This window comes from Mangifera indica, chromosome 9 (genome assembly GCF_011075055.1).
Source record: "Mangifera indica cultivar Alphonso chromosome 9, CATAS_Mindica_2.1, whole genome shotgun sequence".
In the NCBI taxonomy this organism is placed as follows: domain Eukaryota; kingdom Viridiplantae; phylum Streptophyta; class Magnoliopsida; order Sapindales; family Anacardiaceae; genus Mangifera; species Mangifera indica.
The window spans coordinates 11,585,553-11,596,465 of record NC_058145.1 but is presented as its reverse complement, the minus strand read 5'-3'; the positions used below and the strand labels follow the sequence as shown (position 1 = coordinate 11,596,465).

At 36.0% G+C, this 10,913-nt stretch overlaps 2 pseudogenes; both read right to left on the bottom strand.

Moving 5' to 3' along the window:
- Positions 1-581: 581 nt before the first annotated feature.
- On the bottom strand, positions 582-2,778 carry LOC123224832 (annotated as a pseudogene).
- Positions 2,779-7,371: 4,593 nt separating this feature from the next.
- Positions 7,372-9,622, bottom strand: LOC123226426 (annotated as a pseudogene).
- Between the last annotated feature and the right edge of the window lie 1,291 nt (positions 9,623-10,913).

Sequence of the window (10,913 nt, the reverse complement as noted above, 5' to 3'; positions counted from 1 at the left end):
TGGATATTATTTGCTAACATGTACAATTATTGGGTGATCAAATTTTATTTTTTTCAATTGAAATAATTGAACTTTTAGAATTTTCTATTAAAATAAAAAAAATTTGTCAGATAAAAACGAGTTTAACCTCAAAATGTACATTATATCATTCCTACAATTTCTCTATTATGTATCATATCTGTTCGAAATTATTTTAACTAAAATGATGTTTATTGATGTCAAGCTTCGCTTTATTTTATTTAAGTGTATGTTGTTTACTTTCTTTTAAATAGAATGATGTTTTATAGAAATCTAAAGATATTATTTTATTAGGAAATAATCCAAATAGCTTAGCGGACTCAGCAAATTCGTCAAGGGAAGAATTAATGTTAAATGCAATTCTGTTCTAATACAATATATGAAAGGACACTGAGGAAGAAAATTTACTAAATTTATCAATGCCCTTTGCTGAAACCCTACAGCACAGTTATTTCTGGACTCTTAGCCATTCTGTTTTGATAATGCTATGGAGGACAAGGCTAAAACAGAATCCATGTGAATTTGCCAGCAAGCACAGAAAAACTTACCGAATAACAAGTCAATTATGCTACAAGTAGTGTCAGTTTTACTATTTCACAAGGTACAGAGACATAGTACATCATAATATCTGCATTTTCTCTTCACCTTCCAAACATTTTATGTCCTAAGGATGCAGCTATTGCATGAAAGTCTTGATTCAGCGGCCTACCACGAGGATTGAATCAACAGTAGACAAGCAATGGGAAGAACTACTTCGAGGCAATGAATCTAATGACACAATGTTAAAAGCTACATTCTTCACTGCTGTTGTGCCTATCACAATGCTATTTGGTGTTATACTTGGCAATTTTGCTTGCCCATCCAGATACTGTGTCACCTGCTTCATGCTAGGCCTAGCTTCTGGGTTAGAGTGTGAACAAAAGAGGCCTAGTTTAAGAACCAACTCCATTTGCTCTTCCACATATATGCCTTCCCATCTAGCGTCACAAACATCAAGAATTGCTCCTTTTTTCCAGCAATCAATGACCCAATCAGCCAAATCTACCATTCCAGGTTCCATAGGCCACCTTCCACATGCTACCTCAAGCATAAAAGCTCCAAAAGCAAATACATCAGTGCTAGTTGTTGCCTTTCCAGTCTTAAGAAACTCTGGAGCCAGATAACCAACAGTTCCTACCAGGCTAGTGGTTTGTGGGTCACTACCATGATAATATAATCTAGCAAGCCCAAAATCTCCTAGCTTTCCATTCAGATCGGCATCTAAAAGAACATTGGCAGCTTTTATGTCTCGATGCAGAACAACTTGTTCCCACTCTTCATGGAGATAAAGAAGGCCGGAAGCTACTCCTCTGAGAATCCGGAACCTCTGAAACCAATTAAGGTTTGGTTTCATATCACCGTATAAGATTTTGTCAAGGCTTCCATTAGGCATACAATCGTAGGCCAATAGAACTTCTCCCTTCCGCCTGCAATAGCCCCGGAGTTGCACCAAATTCCTGTGCCTTAGCTTTCTCATGCTCATAATCTAAGCCAAAAACTGCTTCATCCCTTCGTTTGAGTTATGGTTGATTCTCTTGACTGCAACTTGTACATTTGAAGGAAGGACACCTCTGTACACCTTTCCGAAACCTCCTTGTCCAATAACCTCTTTCTCTTTGAAACCTTTGGTTGCTTTGTAGAGTTTCTTATAGGAGATCCTATGGGGACCATATTCTTTTTCCCAGTCCTCATATACCTCCTCATATTTCTTCTTCCTCACAAAGTAAACAGCTTCACCAACTGTTATCAGCACAACCGCTAATGCCAGCAGCAAAACAGTAGCAGTTCGATCTAGGCCCTCAAATGTTTTCACAGGTGGAGGAAGCTTTGAAATATCAAGGGTCTGTGCTGGTCCACTTTTGTTGAAGCTCCATCCAAGAATATAGTGATCACTTATTCGCGTACCAGTTGCTGCAGAGACACCAACATACATAGACTCCAGTAGAACTTCAGAGAGATCGATAAGTGTTGACAGCAGAGGCCTCTTTGGTTTTGGAACTTTTAGTGGAGCTATTGATACATTCAGTAATTTTTCTGTTCCATTATAGTCTATCCAAATCTGTATTGGTTTTCCACTTTCTAGCGCCAAAGTCTCATTTCTTTCTTCTTTATCGGAAAAATAAGTAGCTGTAGCAGATTGAAGAGAGATGAGGCTGTTCACATCAATTCCAACATGGTTTCCATCTATGTCATAAAATTCAGGGCTTTGTACAGTATCAAGCTCAACTGCCAAGATGTGGTTTGTAGGCAGGCCATTGTTTTTATGACTAAAGAGTCCAAAATATGCACCTGCAACAGCGCTAGTAAAGTTCATAGATGGTGCGATGAAAAAAGCCAAGCCATTGCCTCCGAAATCTGCTTCTGAAACCATGGAAAACACAAAAGTTGTTGAAAACGAAAGGGTTTGAGAGGAAGATGAGTTGAATTTGAAAGGAGAAGGGTAGAAAGCATAGCCGCTTTTAAGCTCAGAAGTGTTTGTGAGCTGCAATAGACCATTGGGAAGAATCTTTGCCAAGCCACTCAGTTGCAGTTTCGAGATGTTGAAACCTTGATAGATGAACTGGTCATCTACTTGAGCAGAGGCCAAGAGCAAGGATAAATTGAAGACAATCCACAAATAAAGTAATCCATGAGCTGCAGCCATTGAGAAAATGGATCTGCTTTTTGTAAAGAGAGTTATTCTTTCTGTTAGTAGTTTCGAACTCCCAATAAATCAGTTTCCCTGTCTTATGATACTCTTGCAATTCAAATTTAAGGTGTAAAGAGAGAGATTAATCAAGTTGACTCTGTAAGTTAATGTCAGATAATGACCTAAGTAAATAACCCCTTGACATTTCCAATCTTTACACATGATCTTCTGTATTCATCTATTTTGGAAAGACTGCAAAATGAGTTTCAGAGCCATGCTGGATTTTTAAGTGGCATAAATAAAGAAGTTCTTGCTTTTATCCTCTTGAAACCTTCTCAGTGCAGGATGAATGAAACCAGATAGGCTTTGTTTATAAGAACCTGAACTCAGGTTATCTGTTACAAAGATCTTGTAGGCTTGTATCATTTATTTGATGATACATTCAATGTGAATTTGTCTTAGTTTGAAATCTCTTGATATATCTGAGACCAAAAGTCTATTTACTTGGTTTTTAGCCTCTCTTTTCTTGTCTTCTGTTCAAAGCTTCCAGGTTGCTGATTATTTTTCTTCCTTTTTAATTGTTTGAATTTAGATAAATAATAGAATAACTTAGTGTCCAAAGGGATAAATTGAGTAGAAAACAAATGGGATTCCAACCTTGAGATAAATGGTTCCAATCCAAGATATTTTAAAATTAAATTCTTAATTCACTGATTGTTACATCGATCACCAAACCTAGAGTTTCACTTCATTGGTATATTGTAGAAATGAATTATTACATATGATGATACATTGAATGCAAATTTGTCTTTGCTTGAAATTTCTTGATATATCTCAGAACAAAAGTCTATTTACCTTGTTTTTAGCCTTTTTGTTTCTTGTCTTCCTTTCAAAGCTTCCAGATTGTTAATTACTTTTTTTTCTTAATTGTTTGAATTTAGAAAAGGCCAAAGGACTATTCCCACACAAAGTATGTTCATTTCCCAAGTTTTTCTCCGTTAACTTCGAAAATCTCATTTACCCACTCATAGATCATTAAACTTAACGGTTTCAAGGGCAAAATCGATATTTTATTTGAAATATTAAAAATAAACTTAAATTTGATTTTATTTCTCTCTCTAAACCCTAAAAACTAATAATTTCCCCCAACCTAAGTTTTCAAAAACTGTATTTTCCCCTTAGGGTTTTCAAACTTTCAGATCCAATTTTTTTTACCACGATCGATGATTTCCAAGTACCTACTCTTCCTTTTCGGTGCCTCCTCCTTCCAGCCGTGCATCTTCTGATGTCATGTGACTTCATCTCGATGAAGACGCCTTGTCTTCTTCTCTGATGAAGATGCCTAGTTTTCGTCGACAATGACGCCACATAGTATCAGAAGATGCACAGTCAGAAAGAGGAGGTGTCGGAGAGGAAGAGTAAGTGCTTAGAGATCGTCGGTCGTGGTTGAAAAATTGGATCTAAAATTTTGAAAACCCTAGGGGGAAAACGCAGTTTTTGAAAATGTGGGTTGGAGGAAAATTGTTAGTTTTTAGGGTTTAGGGAGGAGGAAATGATATGACTAACAGAGTCAGTTAATTTTAACGGTTTATGGGTGGATAAATAAGATTTTCAAAGTTAATGAGGGAAAACTTGGGAAATGAGCATACTTTGGGTGGGAAGTAGTCCTTTGGCCTTTAGAAAAAAGACAGAGTAAGTGTCCAAAAGAGTCAGATTCCATAGTAAAATAATAATTCAAATTTTTCTAATGATATTTTAAGATTAAACTCTTAACTTAGGTGAAGTAATTAATTTAGCCCAAAAAGTGATCCGATTTATGTAAGATTTCCTTGTTTGAAAAAAAAAAAAAAAAAAACTTAGTGCCTCTGCTTTCAACATGCTGTGAAGTTCAAATAGGGCAAAGGGGCAAGGAGATGGACAAATTTAATACTACAAACATACCATTTTTCTCACCAAACACACACACACACACACAAAAAAAAAAATTAAGTAATACTATGTGCACAATTTTATACACAAATAATATGTATCATAATGTGATTGAATAGTTAAAAATTAAAAATAAACCAATACCCGATCACCAAAAACTCTTCATAGATTGTGCAGATAATTTTATTAAAAAAAATTATGCTGCAATGATAAGTTTATCAAATAATTGGCTTCAAGAGTTAATATTATATGCAATAATCAATTCAGTTAAAATATAACACTACCTCTCCTCTTCATGGAATCAATCTCAAGTTGGACACATCATTCTGTCACTAGTCTCCTCGCCCCAGTAATTGAGCTCTCTACGCAAGTAAAAACTATATACATAATCTTTCATCTCCACTGACCTAGCAATTGGATGCAGCATTTCTCAGACTTTGATTCAAACTGCCACCTGATTGGAGCCACGTATGGAGTTCAATATCTTAGCGAGTGGAAGTCCCTACAGGGAGACGAATTGTTGATCTGTCTTCTTCCTTTCCAAAGACTATCGAGTCGTTCTAATGTTGCTTGTCAATATTCCATAATGTACGCTAGCTAATGGTCTTCAAGCGTAGGCCCCAATGACAATGAGGACAACCAGCCCAGAGTCGCAAGTTTCATATGCGTTCTAGGAAATTTAACGAACAACTTAAGAGTATTATGAATTTTCAAAAATGTCTGCGTGGAAACATTTTGTGTCGGTGGAAGAGAAGATGATGGGGCAAATCTGACTCCAGAACGATGTCGTTTAACAATGGTAACGAAGGAAAATTAAGTTGAAAACCTACGCGTTATAATTTCCCAAGTTACAACCATTTTATGTTTCTGTGTTGTCGTTAATATCTTAAGTTCTGGTAAATAAGAAGGCCAAAAGATTTATTCCCACCCAAGGATCGGTAAAATCTCAAACTCCTACTTATTAATTTTTAAAAACTTATATATCCACTATTTTGTTAAAAAATTTACTGTTAAGATTAAGGATAAAAAAATAATTTAATTAAAAATATTTTTAAAAAACTAAACATTTATCACATTATCCCTTTGATTTAAAAATATAATAATTTTTCTTATCTAAAAATTTGAAAAGAGATCATTTTTTCTCATAGAGTTTTGAAACCGTCACTGGCCACGTTTTCTCTTCCTCTCGACTTCTCTCTCCTTACTGGTCTCTCTTCCTTTCAACCCTAGCCATTACACTAGTCCTAACACTGCTTAACTTATCAGAGGTATTAATGACAAAAACTAATGCTTGTGGGGAAGGCATAAAGAGCTATTTTGATGCGAGATGGCCACCCGACTGCTTACATAAGTAAGGTTTTATCTTTAAAAAATCAACTAATATCCATGTATGAAAAAGAAATGTCGGTCATTCCATTTGCTATTAAAAAGTGAGAACCATATCTAGTGAATTAGCATATTATAATTAAAAAAAAATCATCAAAACGTGAAACACCTCCTAGAACAAAAAGTCACTGCCCCATCTTAGCAAGCATGGATTGTCAAGCTCATGTAGTTTGATTATGATATTGTCTTCTAACAGGGGAAGGTAAATATTATAATTGATCCTCTATCCAGGCTACCTTCAGGGAAATTAACAAACTAACAACTAAAATATTGCCGTCCGAACTACTTAAGAGAGTGGAAGAGTCATGGGATAAGGATGAACACCTCAACCTATTATAACAGAAAACAACAAGACCTCAATACCTATGAGGTGCATTCATGACTTCAAAATAAACTTCAAAGGCCAGGAAGGTATGTGATGTGAAAGGATCCTGCCTTGAGACAAGACCTCATTGCCTTATTTCAAGATTATGCTATAGATGGTCATTTAGGAGCCAGTGTAATAACCAAAAAGTTGGCTTCAATTTTTTATTGGAAAGGGGTTTGGAGGGATGTTAAAAACTACATTCGTAATTGCTCAAATGGTCAAATATTCAAACTTGAAAACATAGCTGCTTATAATCTATTACAGGCATTACCAATTCCCTTGGGGGTGTTTATAGACATCTTTCTAAACTTCATCAAGGGTCCGCTTAAATCTCATTGAAAGTCTGTCATATTTGTGGTAGTGGACATACAAGTATGTTCATTTTATGGGCATGAATAAACCTTTTTCAGTAATCATAGTATCTCAAACAACCCTAGATAATATCTACAAATTACATAACATGCCTAATACCATAACCAGCGACAAGGAATAGTCTTTTTTAGCAATTTTTAGAAGGAGTTAATCAAGCTGCAAGGATGAGATTGTATTGTCTATAACATACCATCCTTAAATGGATGGACAAACCAAGGTTGTCAATCATTGCCTAGAGAATTATCTACAATGCAAGGCAAGGGATAAACCACATATACATGGCTTTAATGGTTGTCATTAGTTGAGTTCTGGTACAACACTTCTTATCATTCAAGCATCTCGATGTCCCCTTTTGAGGTTTTATATGAGTACACTCCTCTCATCCATGTTCCGTACTTCCAAATAACTCCAGGTTGAAGTTGTTCACACTTTTCTACGATCCTAGGAAGAAACTATTCCACCTTACTATAATTGAAGAATTCTCACATCCATATCACTGATGCTTGAAATCAAAATTTGAAAAGAAAAGATAAATTTGCTAGCTAATTTGAATACATCAAAGAGATAAGCAACCGTTCAAATCATTCTTATGGGACAAAACTATTGATATGAACTATTCTCTGCTAATTGATGTAAAAATCTTGTCTGTTCGACATGTAATATTCTTTAATTTACTAAGATTTTGTACATAAAGTATTGCTCATTGCAAACATGTCGAAGAGAAATTAAATAACGGACCCCAAATGTTCACAGGATCACATCAAGAGACTGGTTTATCCATAAATATAACTTTCATTTTCCTAAAATGAAAACTGGGTTCGTATGAAAATCTGTAGATTCAATTTCCAGTTGTAATGCTTGAATCAATGGCAGAGAAGATGTGAGTCGCACTATTTTTGCCCGACGACTGAAATGAGTCAGAAGTTTCATAAGCTTCATTACTCGTAGTGAAAGCAGCAATTATAAAGCTTTCAGGTGCTACATTTGGCAATACTGCATCACCATCCAGATACTGCATCACCTGCTTCATGCTAGGCCTTGTTTCTGGGTTATAGTCTAAGCAATAGAGCCCTAATTTCAGAACCAAACTCATTTGCCCTCTGTCATATATGCCCTCCAATCTAGGATCACTGGCATCAAGAATATCTCCGCTATACCAGAAATCAACAACCCAATCAACCAAATTTTCCTTTCCAAGCTCTATAGGCTTCCTTCCACAAGCCACCACAAGCATACAAACTCCAAAAGCGTATACATCTGTACCGGTAGTTGCCTTTCCAGTTTTAAGCATCTCTGGAGCCAGATAACCACTGTGCCTACCAGGTTGGTGGTTTGTGGGTGGCTACCATGATCGTATAATCTAGCGAAACCGAAATCTCCCAATTTTGCATTTAGATCACCATCCAAAAGAATATTGCCAGGTTTTATGTCTCTATGTAAAACAACTTGTTCACACTCTTCATGGAGGTAAAGGAGGCCAGAAACTACACCTCTGAGAATCTGAAACCTCTGAAACCAGTTTAGGCCTGGCTTTTTATTGCTGTATAAAATTTTGTCAAGGCTTCCATTAGGCATATATTCATAGACCAATAGAAGTTCTCCTTTTCGCCTGGAATATCCCTGGAGTTGCACCAAGTTCCTGTGCCTTAGCCTTCCCATGCTTACAATCTCTGCTACAAATTGCTTCATCCCTTGATCCAAGTCGAGGGTGATTCTCTTGACTGCGATTTGCACATTCGAAGAAGGAAGTACGCCTCTGTACACCTTTCCGAAACCGCCTTGCCCGATGACCTCCTTGTCTTTGAAGCCTTTGGTTGCTTCATACAGATTCTTATAGGAGAGCCTATGGGGACCATATACTTTTTCCCACTCTTCAAATACTTCTTCATTTTTATTCTTCCTCACAATGTAAACAGCTCCACCAATTATTATAAGCACAACCAGTGCGGCTACAGGCAAAATGATGATCAGTGGATCTGTTTTCCCACTTGCTTTCCTGGTGGGTGGAAGAGAAGGAAGCTTTGAAATGTCAAGGCTTTGTGATTGCCCAGTTTCATTGAAGCTCCACCCGAGAATGTAGTGCTCACTTTCACGGGTACCAGTTGAAGCAGAGAAACCAACATACATAGAGTCCAAAAGAATTTCAGATAGATCGATCAATTTTGACAAGAGAGGCTTTTTGGGTTCTGGGATTCTAATTGGAGCAAGGGTTACATTGAGTAATTTCTCTACCCATTGTAGTCTATCCAAATCTGTGTTGGATTTCCACTAGCCAGGTCCAGGCTTTCGTTCTTCCCTTCTTTATCAGAAAAATAAGCTGCTGGCGCAGAGTCAACGGAAGTCAGGCTGTTCACATCAATCCCCACACGGTTTCCATTAATATCTTCAAATTCAACACTTTGTACAGTGTCAAGCTCAACCGCGAAGATATGATTTGTAGAGTGGCCATTGTTGGAAATATTGAAGAGCCCAAAATATCCAGTTGCAACAGCTTTACTGAAGTCCGTGGTGGGTGAGATGACAAAAGCCATGCCCTGGCCACTGAGATCAAACTCTGGTGGAACTATTGCAAATACAAAATTGGTGGAGAATGAAAGAGATTGAGAGGAAGATATGTTGAACTTGATTGGGAATTGATAGAAAGCACGCCCAGTTTGAATCTCAGAAATGTTGGTTAGCTGCAATAAACCCCTGGGGAGGACGTTTGCTATGCCCCCAAGACGCAGTTTGGCTTCATTGAAGCCATGATAAATGAACTGATTTTCATCTTGAGCGATAGCAATGGAAATCAAGCAAAGATAAAGAATTACCCAAAAGTGCAGGGATCTTCTGGCTGCAGCCATATAAGAAAGGGGTAGTTCTGCGTTTTTCAAAGAGAGAGATGCTGCTGTTAACTAATCTCAGATATTAAATTAAAGAAGACGATTCATTCAGAGTTAAATGTAAATTTAAACGCCTATTGGTTCTTCAGGACTCTAGAGCCTGATTCATGAACTTGACCGGATCGAAACCGGCCCAGATAAAACCGGAATCGGAATCAAAACCAGATTTTGATGGTTCAGTTCCGATTTATATAATTTTAAACCGTAAAACCGTCGGTTCAAATCCTATTTATGAACCGGCGGTTTACATTCTTTTGAACTGGTTTTTTTATTTTTTTAAATTTAAAAAAAAAACCAACAGTTCTCTACAAATAAGAAAGGGATCGGCCCCCTGCGTATTTTCTAAATTTCGTTTCACCCCCTTTTAAAATTTTTTTTAAAATTTTTCCTATATATATTCATTTAATCTCTCAACTCTCTCAAACTAAATCCTTCAAACTCTCTCATTTACTCTCATTCACATCCTTTCAATTCTTAATATTCTCTCAATCTTTCAATCAAATTCTCTCAAATTTAATTAAATTCTTTTTTTATTAATTTCAATTTCAATTTTTATTATACAATTCATAATTAATTATAGAATTTATTCCTATAATTAATTTGATTTATTATTTTTTTAATCTTTCATAATTAATCATATAATTTATTTATATAATTAAATTTATTTATTATATAAAAGTGGATAGTTTAAGAGTCGAATTACGCCAACAAGATATAAAAGTGAACTTCAATGAAGAATCGCTTGATTTAACTACGGATAGTTCGATGATGAGAAATAATAGTCAAGATAACGGAGGTGAATGATAAGGTAAGGGGGTACTGTCGGCTATTGATTCTTCTAAACCCCAAGAAAATATGTAGGAAGCTTAATTGAAAAATTAAATCTAAGTCTTTCTTTTAATTTTCAATTATTATAATTAATAATTTAAAAATAAAATTAAGATCATGTATTAAAATTGATGGTTCAATATCGGTTTCGAACTGAGGTCATGAATTGGAACCATCGGTTTTGAACCGGTTACAAACCGTCCTATTACAGTTTTGATTCAGAGTCCTTATTTTTTCGAATCGTAAACCGGTGGTTTCAAACCGAAACCGTCGGTTCATGAACCGTGACCAGGGCTACACTATAGTGTATATTAAAAATTAATTATCTAATCTTTAACTCTAATACTGCCACTTATATTATACAAGACTGATTTGCTTATAACATTCGGTGTAACAAATCTCATCAAGAGCAAGGATCATTCTTTTAATAATTTATTGATTCCAAGAATTGATAAATGCCAAC